General features: G+C 44.2%; 1 long non-coding RNA gene across 1 annotated transcript in view; it reads left to right on the forward strand.

The window, feature by feature from the left end:
• Window positions 1-3,359, forward strand: part of LOC137517527 (uncharacterized) — a 33,293-nt gene extending 29,934 nt beyond the window's left edge. Inside the window, exons 2-3 of the long non-coding RNA XR_011020556.1 lie at window positions 2,876-2,906; window positions 2,975-3,359. This is a non-coding gene — a long non-coding RNA (uncharacterized lncRNA). The remainder of the gene's footprint in view (window positions 1-2,875; window positions 2,907-2,974) is intronic.
• The last annotated feature ends 8,477 nt before the right edge of the window (window positions 3,360-11,836 follow it).

The raw sequence follows: 11,836 nt of genomic DNA on the forward strand, positions 1-11,836 counted from the left end.
ACCTGAAGTGGCAACAGACACATTGAACTGATTGTCATACTGAAAAGTTTTGCATGGAAGGGAAAGATCAGCTGACTTATCAGCAGCTACACACTCAATCAGAGCAGGTGGCAAGCCAGGCAGTTTAAACCAGTGAGAGAATATCACTGCAAGCAACTGATACAGATTACCATTCCAGGAATTGATTTTTAACAAATCATATGCCCAGGTGATCAAATCGTCTTTTAAGAGCACATAGGCAAAAAGAAGAGCCGACGTGGACGGATCAGAAATCTGAAAGGTGGGATTCAGACAAAACCTCACACATTCAGAAAGAAATTCCGCCTTGGTCTCTGAATTTAGCCTTTTAAAGCTCTTAAAGACACAGGACCCAAACTCGACAAAATCGTACAAATCAGAAATTCCGTCTACACTGGGGTTTTGGGTTGGGCTGTTCATACTGTAACGATTGTGGAACTTTCTCCGTGATCAGCGCACAACGCGTGCACTGATACGGCGGAAATCCTCCACAAGCGTATATTTGCAGGCACCCAGCAAAAGGTGCTACGCACCCGTAGAGGGAAAATTCCTGTCGGCAGATGGCGCTGGGGAGTGCAGAGGAACCAATCCTCTGTACCTCCACAAATGCCAGACAGGAATTTGTACGAAGCGCAGAACGCAATCGCAAGAGAGGCGATTTCGAATGAGAACGAGCAAAGGGACAGATTGTATGTGTGTGCGCCAATCTAGTCGCCACCCCGCGACCGCGCAAACACAACAGCAGATATGAAGGTATGAGAGGTGCGATCGCCAGACGTGACACAAGGCAGATCAGAACAGAATACGAGGTTAGCAAAGGCACAGCAAATAATACAATGAGAAGATGCGGAAAATAACAAACGCTAGCTAACCGCGAACACCGCACTCATTCGCAACAGTGCACGTGGTTATGCTCGGTCTCCACGTGATAAGCACAATAGAGACAAGCACGCCTAACTAACCATCAACAGACAAACATGAAACAGAGGACGCGAACGCTTGCTTAACGGTTACCTCACCGAGCCTCCAGCAAGCGGTCGTAGCAGACAAGACAGACACACGAAAACAGGGACAAGCGAGAGATAGGATCCACAGCACTAGCGAAAAGTGGCTAGCACGATCCCAGGAGACAGAACAGAAGAGATAGCTGGTAGCAACCGCTGCACCAGCTATACTCCAAGAACAGAGATCAGAACCATTTCCTGTCGACCACCGTTGGGACAGGACAATGGCAACAGAACATACAAACAGATAAACAATCCTAACTGCACTAGGGAAAACCTGCCTAGCGCAGATTCAGGAATTACTCTAAGCTGATCTTCAAACAAAGAGCATGGCTGACACTCCCGGCAGGAGTGTTACACAGGACGAAATCCTTATGAACAGCGAAGCATTGTGGGAAAGACATAGTACTTATAGTACATGCCTCCAATGAATGTGGCCAGGCAATTTGCATGACAACGTATGCAAATTCCTCTGCAAGCACAAGCTGCAAAACTTACAGAAGCTCTTCTTTCCAGAGTCCTGCAGCATGCAAACCTACACAATGGTCAAAAGGCTGGCTGCCTGCACAGGCAGCTGAGCAAATCATCACAATGAGATTGCTATGGAGTTGTAATCACAATGCTCACTACATTTGTTAAAGAGGAACTTTAACCAAGGATTGAGCCTTATTCCAATCAGTAGCTGATACCCCCTTTCCCCCAAGAAATCTTTACCTTGTCTCGAACGGATCACCAGGGGGTCTCTATGGCTGATATTGTAGGCACCCCCCCCCCCACACACACACACCGTGTAATGTCATGATCATGGTCGTGACAGGTTGCTGTGAACGATGCTGCATTGTGGGAAATAACGTTTTTTTCCAACTGCCAAGCAAGCAATATCTCCCTCTATGCATAGAACTCTCAGTAATGAAAATTCTGTACAGATCACCTGGCAGAACTGAAGATGTCACCACCAGTGATAAATGTCAGAAGTAAATCAGTGAGAGGAAAGATTTTAAAGTGGGCAAACAGACTAAATAAGCTATACATGAATATTGTAACAAATAAGACATTTTATTCATGTTATTTTCACTACAGTCCCTCTTGAAGCGATTGTGATTTTGTCCCAATGCACCAAAATGTAATTGCAAATGCAAAGGAAATACAATTGTGTGTGTCGGTTTGCATTAACAGGCCTTAAAGTGGACCTAAACCCAGGACTTCCTCTCTGCTCTAAAAGAGAGACAAGAGCATAATATCCTTTACAGAAAAACATTTCTTTGTTACCGCTTACAGAACACCTCAGAGATGGGTCAGAACTGCTACTTCCTCGTTTACTGGAAGCACATACAGGGTTAAACTTCCTGTGTTTACATATAGCCTCTGAAAGACACAGACCACAGCACAGATCAGAGAAGAGGCGTCAGCTCAAATTACAGTGACTTATTACTTCCAGATAAAGGAGAATTAGACTAAATGCGAACAGGGTTAGTATTTCTGTGTTTTCCTTTTCTCCTATGCGTAAATTTAGGTCCACTTTAAGCCAACTTTCCTTTTCAAAGTAGGTAGTTGCATCAATAATGGGGCACAATCACTAATATAGTAACCTGCTTACATCCCAGCTAGAGCATCACAAACTGAAGCAGTATCATTTCCTCCTGAGGGAATGTCTAATTGCTTCGGGTTGTGAAGGTGGTTTAAAGACCACTAGTTGCTTCTATATTGTGCTTGTGCCACCATGTGAGAGGGAAGACATTTTCCACTGTCTCAATGTTGAGGTTGTTTGTGACTTATGATGCATGAGCAGCATTCCTTGGAAGTGTGCACAATGCCTTTATCTTACACCTGTTGGTCCTGTTCTTCCTCTTTAGGAAGGACACATTGCATCAGGCAGGCTTGAAGGTAAGTTGAATTTTAAAAGTCTTCTAAGTATGGCATGATCAAATTGTGATACTTAATTTATATCTTAGGAGATACAAGATTTGTGATATCGCTGTGGTTGCTGACATCTCTATTGGGTGCTAAAACAGAAAAACAGAGGGGATTCAATCATGTCCAATGAAATACCAGAAATTGCACAGCGCTGTTTTGGGGTGTGGAAGTTGTGCTTCTATTCTGCTGCAGTATCACCCTAGCCTGTGCCATGTGAAAGCGACAGGATCTGAAGCCAAAGGATGCAAGGACTCTTGCTGCTGATGGGGATTCTATAGAGGCAGGTCAAAGAAGATGCGCCAAACTAACTGCCTCCCACTTCGCAAATCAATATTTTTCAGACTGTTGTTTGCCTGGAGCAAATTTGTAAAGCTTCCTCGTTGTTATTTCATCTTTAGCAGACCCTTGAGGAGGTACATGATCTTCCCCAGAAAGGAACAGTTTTTTTTCAATAATTTACATCAATGACTGTTCAAGAAAAGAAATATATGTTTGAAATATTTCATCAATATGCATTAGATTGCTAAATTTGCCAGTTGTTACAAGATGAAAACAGTTTCATTTTATATTGTGTAATTCTATTCTAGACGATTTTTTTTTACTTCTACTTTTTCCAGCTCCCTCACAAAGGACCTGATTCACATACTGCGAGTAATATTACTTTGCGTAGGTAGCGCACAGCAGTGTATTACCAGTACTACCGTCAGCAGAGTACCGCACAGCAGTATATTACCAGTACTAATTGCAGCAGAGTACCGAGCATTGTGCAATAAGCGTGACAAGCGATACATGGGTAACACAAGTATTGAGGTAATGCACTTTATGCTGCTTGCTTACTGTGCACATAAATATTAGCAGCAGTACATGACTCAGGCTTTGTAGCATTGCAAAATCACCACAATGCCTTTTGTCAGAGCTAGCCTTATATTCACAAGAGAGCTTTATGATTGCTTTTGTTATCTCAAACAAGTCAAAATCATTTTTTCCCTGAACCAAAATTCTAATGAAAACCTCAATTAGTGCAATTAGTTTATTTTCTCTTCTTCTTTTACCAAACATTCCAGTAGATATATTAGGTTCTCATCAGTTGTGAGGTCCGTTGAAGTGGACGTTGAGCTACTCCCACACACACATACATGCTTCAGTACAGATTAGCACAACACATAAAAGTCTACTTATTCAAAAATAGTTAAAATATTGTAGTAGTAAATACTCCTGTAAGCAATTTCATAGCCCTTTATATAGACAAAATACAGGACCAGGGCAATAAACCAGGGCATAAATCTGCAATTACTGGAAACCAGCGATCATGGATATATTTTTAAAAAATGGTTCTGGACATGTATAAAAGCATTTGCAAGCATGGCCCAAAATGGCAAATTGGAAATTTCCACAGGGCAGTTCCTGGTCGTCACTACGCTGCTGGTGATGGCTGTAGTGCTCACCAAGTAATAGCTGGTGATGCTCCTGTGGCATATTAAAACACGCAGGAATGTTTTCTAAATATTTATTCGTACAAGTTGTACTAAATATCATATACTGTACTTATTTTAAAATAATAATATTAATAAAAAACAGCATGCCACCATAAATCCTTATTAATACTGGTCCAGAAAGTGGCACTGTGAAAAGTGGAGGTCTGCCCCTTAACCACTTGAGGACCAGGCACTTTTTTTCCATTCAGACCACTGCAGCTTTCACGGTTTATTGCTCGGTCATACAACCTACCACCTAAATGAATTTTACGTCCTTTTCTTCTCACTAATAAAGCTTTCTTTTGGTGCTATTTGATTGCTGCTGCGATTTTTAGTTTTTATTATATTCATCAAAAAAGACATGAATTTTGTCAAAAACATGACTTTTTTAACTTTCTGTGCTGACATTTTTCAAATAAAGTAAAATGTCTTATACATTTGAGCACGAAAGTTATTCTGCTACATGTCTTTGATTAAAAAAAAAAAACATTCAGTGTATATTTATTGGATTGGGTAAAAGTTATAGCGTTTACAAACTATGGTGCAAAAAGTGAATTTTCCCATTTTAAAGCATCTCTGACTTTTCTGACCACCTGTCAGGTTTCATGAGGTGCTAAAATTCCAGGATAGTATAAATACCCCCCAAATGACCCCATTTTGGAAAGAAGACATCCCAAAGTATTCACAAAGAGGCATGGTGAGTTCATAGAAGATTTTATTTTTTGTCACAAGTTAGCGGAAAATGACACTTTGTGACAAAAAAAAAAACAGAAAAAAACTTTCCATTTCTGCTAACTTGTGACAAAAAAAAAATTAAATCTGCTACGGACTCACCATAGCCCTCTCTGAATACCTTGAAGTGTCTACTTTCCAAAATGGGGTCATTTGTGGGGTGTATTTACTGTCCTGGCATTTTGGGGGGTGCTAAATTGTAAGCACCCCTGTAAAGCCTAAAGGTACTCATTGGACTTTGGGACCCTTAGCGCAGTTAGGGTGTAAAAAAGTGCCACAAATGACCCCATTTTAGAAAGAAGACACCCCAAGGTATTCCGTTAGTAGTATGGGGAGTTCATAGAAGATTTTATTTTTTGTCACAAGTTAGCGGAAAATGACACTTTGTGGAAAAGAACAATAAAAATCAATTTCCGCTAACTTGTGACAAAAAATAAAATCTTCTATGAACTCACCGTACTACTCACGGAATACCTTGGGGTGTCTTCTTTCTAAAATGGGGTAATTTGTGGGGTTCCTATACTGTCCTGGCATTTTAGGGGCCCTAAACCGTGAGGAGTAGTCTTGAAACGAAATTTCTCAAACTGACCTGTAAAATCCTAAAGGTACTCATTTGACTTTGGGCCCCTTAGCGCAGTTAGGGTGCAAAAAAGTGCCACACATGTGGTATCGCCGCACTCAGGGGAAGTAGTTTAATGTGTTTTGGGGTGTATTTTTACACATACCCATGCTGGGTGGGAGAAATATCTCTGTAAATGACAATTTTTTGCTTTTTTTTACACACAATTGTCCATTTACAGAGATATTTCTCCCACCCAGCATGGGTATGTGTAAAATGACACAAATGACCCCATTTTAGAAAGAAGACACCCCAAGGTATTCCGTTAGTATGGGGAGTTCATAGAAGATTTTATTTTTTGTCACAAGTTAGCGGAAAATGACACTTTGTGATAAAAAACAATAAAAATCAATTTCCGCTAAATTTCTCAAAATGACCTGTGAAATCCTAAAGGTACTCATTGGACTTTGGGCCCCTTAGCACAGTTAGGGTGCAAAAAAGTGCCACACATGTGGTATTGCCGCACTCGGGAGAATTAGTTTAATGTGTTTTGGGGTGTATTTTTACACATACCCATGCTGGGTGGGAGAAATATCTCTGTAAATGGACAATTGTGTGTAAAAAAAGCAAAAAATTGTCATTTACAGAGATATTTCTCCCACCCAGCATGGGTATGTGTAAAAATACACTGTGCTAAGGGGCCCAAAGTCCAATGAGCACCTTCAGGCTTTACAGGGGTGCTTAAAATTTAGCACCTCCCCCCCCCACTTGCCAGGACAGTTAACAAACCCCACAAATGACCCCATTTTGGAAAGAATACACGCTAAGGTATTCCATGAGGGCCATGGTGAGTTCATAGAAAATTTTATTTTTTGTCACAAGTTAGCTGAAAATGACATTTTGTGAAAAAAAAAAAAAAAAAACACAATTTCTGCTAACCTGTGACAAAAAATAAAACTCACCATGCACCTAACAGAATACTTTGGGGTGTCCTCTTTCCAAAATGGCATCATTCGTGGGGTCTGTCCTGGCATTTTAGGGTCTCTGCAATCATTACATGTATGGCCAGTATTAGGAGTTTCTGCTATACTCCTTATATTGGGCATAAGGGCAATGCACTCTGGGCTGAAAGGAAAAATGAACGTCAAACAATCAATCAATCAATGTGGATGAAAAAATATCTGCCAAAAAAAATAGAAAAAAAAATGAGGGGAAGGCGTCTGCCAGGACATAGGAGCTGCCGCCCCAAAAATCCAAACCCACCAGCTCGTATGCCCTGGCAAACCTGATTTATCCATTCACACCGATCAATGTGGATGAACAAATCATTGCCAGAGTTCTTTTTTGATACAAAGTGCTTGCCAAAGCGTATGAACCCCAACACCACTCCTCGGCCCATATGCCTCGGCAAACGTATCTTTTTGACTGCGGAGGAGAAATCTCGTCCTGCAGAGCTGCATGCACTGATTTTGTGTAACCTGACAGACGCGCAATGTTCTGTCAGGATGCACCATCAGTGCTGCAGCTGGTCAGTCGTTCGCTCGGTCCACCTGGAAGGTTAATGGATGGAAAAAGAGAAAAAAAATACAAACAAAAAACAAAAAACAAGCAAGCAGCAAAGCAATTACTTCATTAACATTAATAAACTTTGAACTTTTTTAATCAAAACCTTAACATTGCGAGCCAAATATTAACTTTTTTGCTTACCTGTTTTTTTTTTTTTTTTTTATTTACCTCCCAAGGACAAACCTCTCCTCCCCCATGGGACAATGTGCGAAGTGCAAATCGCACAGAGTTGTGGCGAAGTACATTACGCAATTTGTCCCAAGTGAAAGGAGAGGTTTCTGGCAGCCCTGTGTATTAGGGTCTCTGGAAACCCGATGTTTGGTTTCACACTGCATATTGACATATCCGGTGGGTTGAGCCCGCCGCACCGTATCGTCCAAAACAGACCTTCAGGCAATACCACAAGAGTAGCATTCGGCCTAGTAATGAACTGCATCGCCATAGACTAACATGACTTCCGGGCCGGACGATATTGCCACAGAAGCCACGCAGTAACCTAGGCATGCACTAGCATTAAGTCAAGCACTTCCGGCGTAGGGGGAGACCGCAAAGTGTGACTTTCGCTAGGCATTTTGCCCTAACGCATCGCACAGTGTGAAATAGCACTGAGAGACCCTTGTGTGCCTACCGCTGTGTCTGGAGTTCCCTACTATCTAATAGTGTACCTGCTCGTGGTACCTCTCAAAACACTCCCCTAGGCATAGGCCAGGCTGGTCAGGACAGGTGGGACAATAAACAGTGGTGTCACACCTTATTCCAGCCCTGCTGCAGACCCGACAACGTTTTCTTCGGATTCGGTGACCTGGGGTACTCGGAATTGGATATGCGTAATGCCTTCCATGCAGCCGGCTAGTTGCATCTTGGGGTTGGGCCACGGCACCTCCTGGATACAGGAGTTCCATCACGATCTGTTTATGAAATTGAATAAACAATCCAGTTCTCCCAGCCTTACTGTAGAGAACAAAGCTGTTGTAAATTGCCAATTGAGTGAGGTAAAAAGACACTTTTTTATACCAGCGTCTTGTTTTTCGGGCAACTAAATAGGGCGCTAACTTCTGGTCATTGAAGTCCACCCCTTCCATGTTAGTATTATACTCGTGGACGACAAGGGGTTTTTCAATGATCTCAGTTCGCCGTTGAATTTCAACTGTCGTGTCTGCGTGAATGGTGGACAGGAAGTAAACCTCCCTCTTGTCCTTCCATTTCACCGCGAGCAGGTCGTCAGCACACAAGGCGGCCCTCTGCCCCCGTTCAAGTCTGGTGGTAATGAGCCGTTGGGGGAAGCCCCGGCGACTAGGCCGCACGGTGCCACAGCATCGGATTTTTTCTATTTTTAAGTGCTGAAAGAGGGCCACACTTGTGTAATAATTGTCCACAAAAAGATGGTACCCCTTCTGGAACAAGGGTGACACCAAGTCCCACACAACCTTTCCACTGCTCCCCAGGTAGTCAGGGCATCCGACCGGCTCCAATTTTGAGTCTTTTCCCTCATAGACCCTAAAATAAGATGTATAGCCTGTGGCCCTTTCACAGAGCTTATACAGTTTCACCCCATACCGGGCGCGCTTGCTTGGGATGTACTGTTTGATGCGAAGGCGCCCGGTAAAACGTATGAGGGACTCGTCTACGCAGATGTCCTGGTCAGGGGTATAAGCATCTGCAAATCTGGATGACAGGTGGCCTGTAAGGGGTCGAATTTTGTGGAGCCGGTCAAAAGCAGGGTGGTCACTTCGATGACAGGTTTCGTTGTTACTGAAGTGCAGAAAGCGCAGGATGTTCTCAAATCGTGTCCTGGACATGGCAGCAGAGTACAGGGGAACATGATATGCTGGGTCCATAGACCAATAAGACTGCAACACATTCTGCTTTACTAGTCCCGTGTGAAGGAGAAGGCCCAAAAAAATTTTAATTTCGGAAACTTGGACTGGTTTCCACCGAAAAGGCTGAGCAAAGAACTTTTCCGGATTGGCGGTTATATATTGTGTGGCCTTATGGTTGGTCTCTGCCACAATTAAGTCTAAGAGATCCTGGGTGAAGAACAGATAGAAAAAGTCTAGGGCCAATCCTAGATTATCTGTCATCACCTGGACTCCAGACTGGGCGGTGAAAAGGGGAAATACGGGTGCGGTGGAATCAGGGGATTGCCAATTTGGGTTTGCCAGTACCTCTGGTAAACTAGGGGTAGTACGGGCCCGTCTTCTTGGTGGCTGCGACTGGGATCTTACTGCACGTACCACCAAACCAGTTTCAACTTCCATGCTGGTGCTCGCCACTTCACCAGGGTCTACGGAAGTACTGTTTCTAGGTCCAGGAGATGTTGTGCTGCTGGTGCCTGCCCCACAATGAAATCTCAGACCAGCATGAACACCACTCTGCTGCCCTTGAGGCCGATCCTGCGCCACCTGCGGTCCAACAACATGGTACGCCTGGCTCTAGCCGGGACCTCAACCTCGTCATCACTATCGGTCAGTGAGCCACTGCTCAATTCAGGTTCAAACTCTGACCCGGAAGATTCGTCGAATGAGGCATCCCAATCGTCCTCATCCGACTGGGCCATGTACCTGAGAACCTCATCATCGGAATACCCCTTTCTTGCCATGGTGGACTGCTAAATTTAGGGGGTATTCCTCTGAGACTACCCAGAAAAAAAGAGCACCTACCTAGCAAAAGGGAGTATTTGAGAGGTAGAAAGCTGTGGTCACTGAGTTTTGATAAAAAAAAAATAATCAAAACTGATGTTTACAGTGCCACAGCTATTGTACAGTGTTTTTTGCAGTGATCAGAAAAAAAAAAATTCTGTCACTGCGGTGGGGCAGGCTGAACGCAAGTGCAGGCGAACGATCAGGCCTGATCGGGCAAACACTGCGTTTTTTTGTGGATCCTAGTGACCCTAATAGATCCGACTGCGATCAGTATTGATCACTTACAGATACTATATAGTACCAATGTTGATTAGCGACAGTGATGACGCTAATTAGTGACTGTGGTGCAGTGGGCTGAGCACTAACTGACACTTACAAAGGGGCCTAGCTAACTGGCCTAACTGCTAACACTAGTGATACTAAAAAAGTGACAGTTTTCACTGATCACTGTTTTTAGATCACTAGGATAGTGACAGGGGGGTGGTGGCGAGTGGGGAATCAGAGGCAATCAGAAACAATCACAGGACAATCAAAGGCAATCACAGGGCAATCGCAGGCCAATCACAGGGCACTCAATTCACGGGACAATCAAAGCCAATCACGGGACAATCAAAGCCAATCACAGGCCAATCGAAGCCAATCACAGGGCAATCACAGGGCAATCAAACCAATCACGGCACAATCAAAGCCAATCACGGGACAATCAAAGCCAATCACAGGCTAATCAAAGCCAATCACAGGCCAATCACAGGGCAATCACAGGGCAATCAAACCAATCACGGCACAATCAAAGCCGATCACGGGACAATCAAAGCCGATCACGGGCCAATCAAAGCCGATCACGGGCCAATCAAAACCAATCACAGGCCAATCAAAGCCAATCACAGGCCAATCAAAGCCAATCACAGACCAATCACAGGGCAATCACGGGACAATCAAAGCCGATCACGGGACAATCAAAGTCGATCACAGGACAATCAAAGCCAATCACGGGACAATCACAGGCCAATCAAAGCCAATCACAGGCCAATCACAGGGCAATCAAAGACAATCACAGGCCAATCAAAGGGCAATCACAGGGCAATCAAAGCCAATCAGGGGACAATCAAAGCCGATCACGGGACAATCAAATACAATTATAGCACAATAAAATATGATGTCAGCACAATCAAATACATTGTCAGCACAATCAAATACAATTACAGCACAATCAAATACAATGCACTGGGAAGGGGATTGGGGGGGGGGGGGGGTCTGAGGGCGATCTGAGGGTGTGGGGGGTTGATTAGGTGCCCGCACGGGGCAGACTGGGTCCTGATCTGATGGGTGGCAGACACAGGGGGTGACGATGGGAGATCAGTTAGGGATTACAGGGGAGAATAGATGTAAACAATGCACTGGGGAGGTTATCAGGAGGGGGGGGTCTTAGGGCAATCTGAGGGTCTGGGTGGGTGATCAGGTGACCCCAAGGGACAGTTTAGGGTCTGCTCTGATTGGTGGTGGTAACAAGGGGTGATAGATGGGTGATAGACAGGTGATCAGTGGGTAAGGCAGCTATAGAGCTGTATACAGTATACAGGGGGGGGGGAGGTCTGGGGGGGATCTGAGGGTAAGGGGGGTGATCAGGGGATCCTAGGGGCAGTTAGGGACCTAATCTAGGGGATAGTGTCGCTAGATAGTGGCAAGGGGTGATTGATAGGTTTATAGGGGGTGCTTGGGTGTAAACATTAGTGTGTTGGGGTGGTCGGGGGGGTTCTGAGGGCTGGGGTGGGCGATCGGGGGGGTCTGAGAGGGCTAAAGTGTGTGTTTTGTGACTTATCTGCGGGCTGCCTGTCCTCTCTGATGGTCGCACGACGAGTGACCATCAGCGGAGGAGGCAGCTAGTATAATACACTTTGTTACAATAACAAAGTGTATTATACACTT

This window comes from Hyperolius riggenbachi, chromosome 5 (assembly GCF_040937935.1).
Source record: "Hyperolius riggenbachi isolate aHypRig1 chromosome 5, aHypRig1.pri, whole genome shotgun sequence".
In the NCBI taxonomy this organism is placed as follows: domain Eukaryota; kingdom Metazoa; phylum Chordata; class Amphibia; order Anura; family Hyperoliidae; genus Hyperolius; species Hyperolius riggenbachi.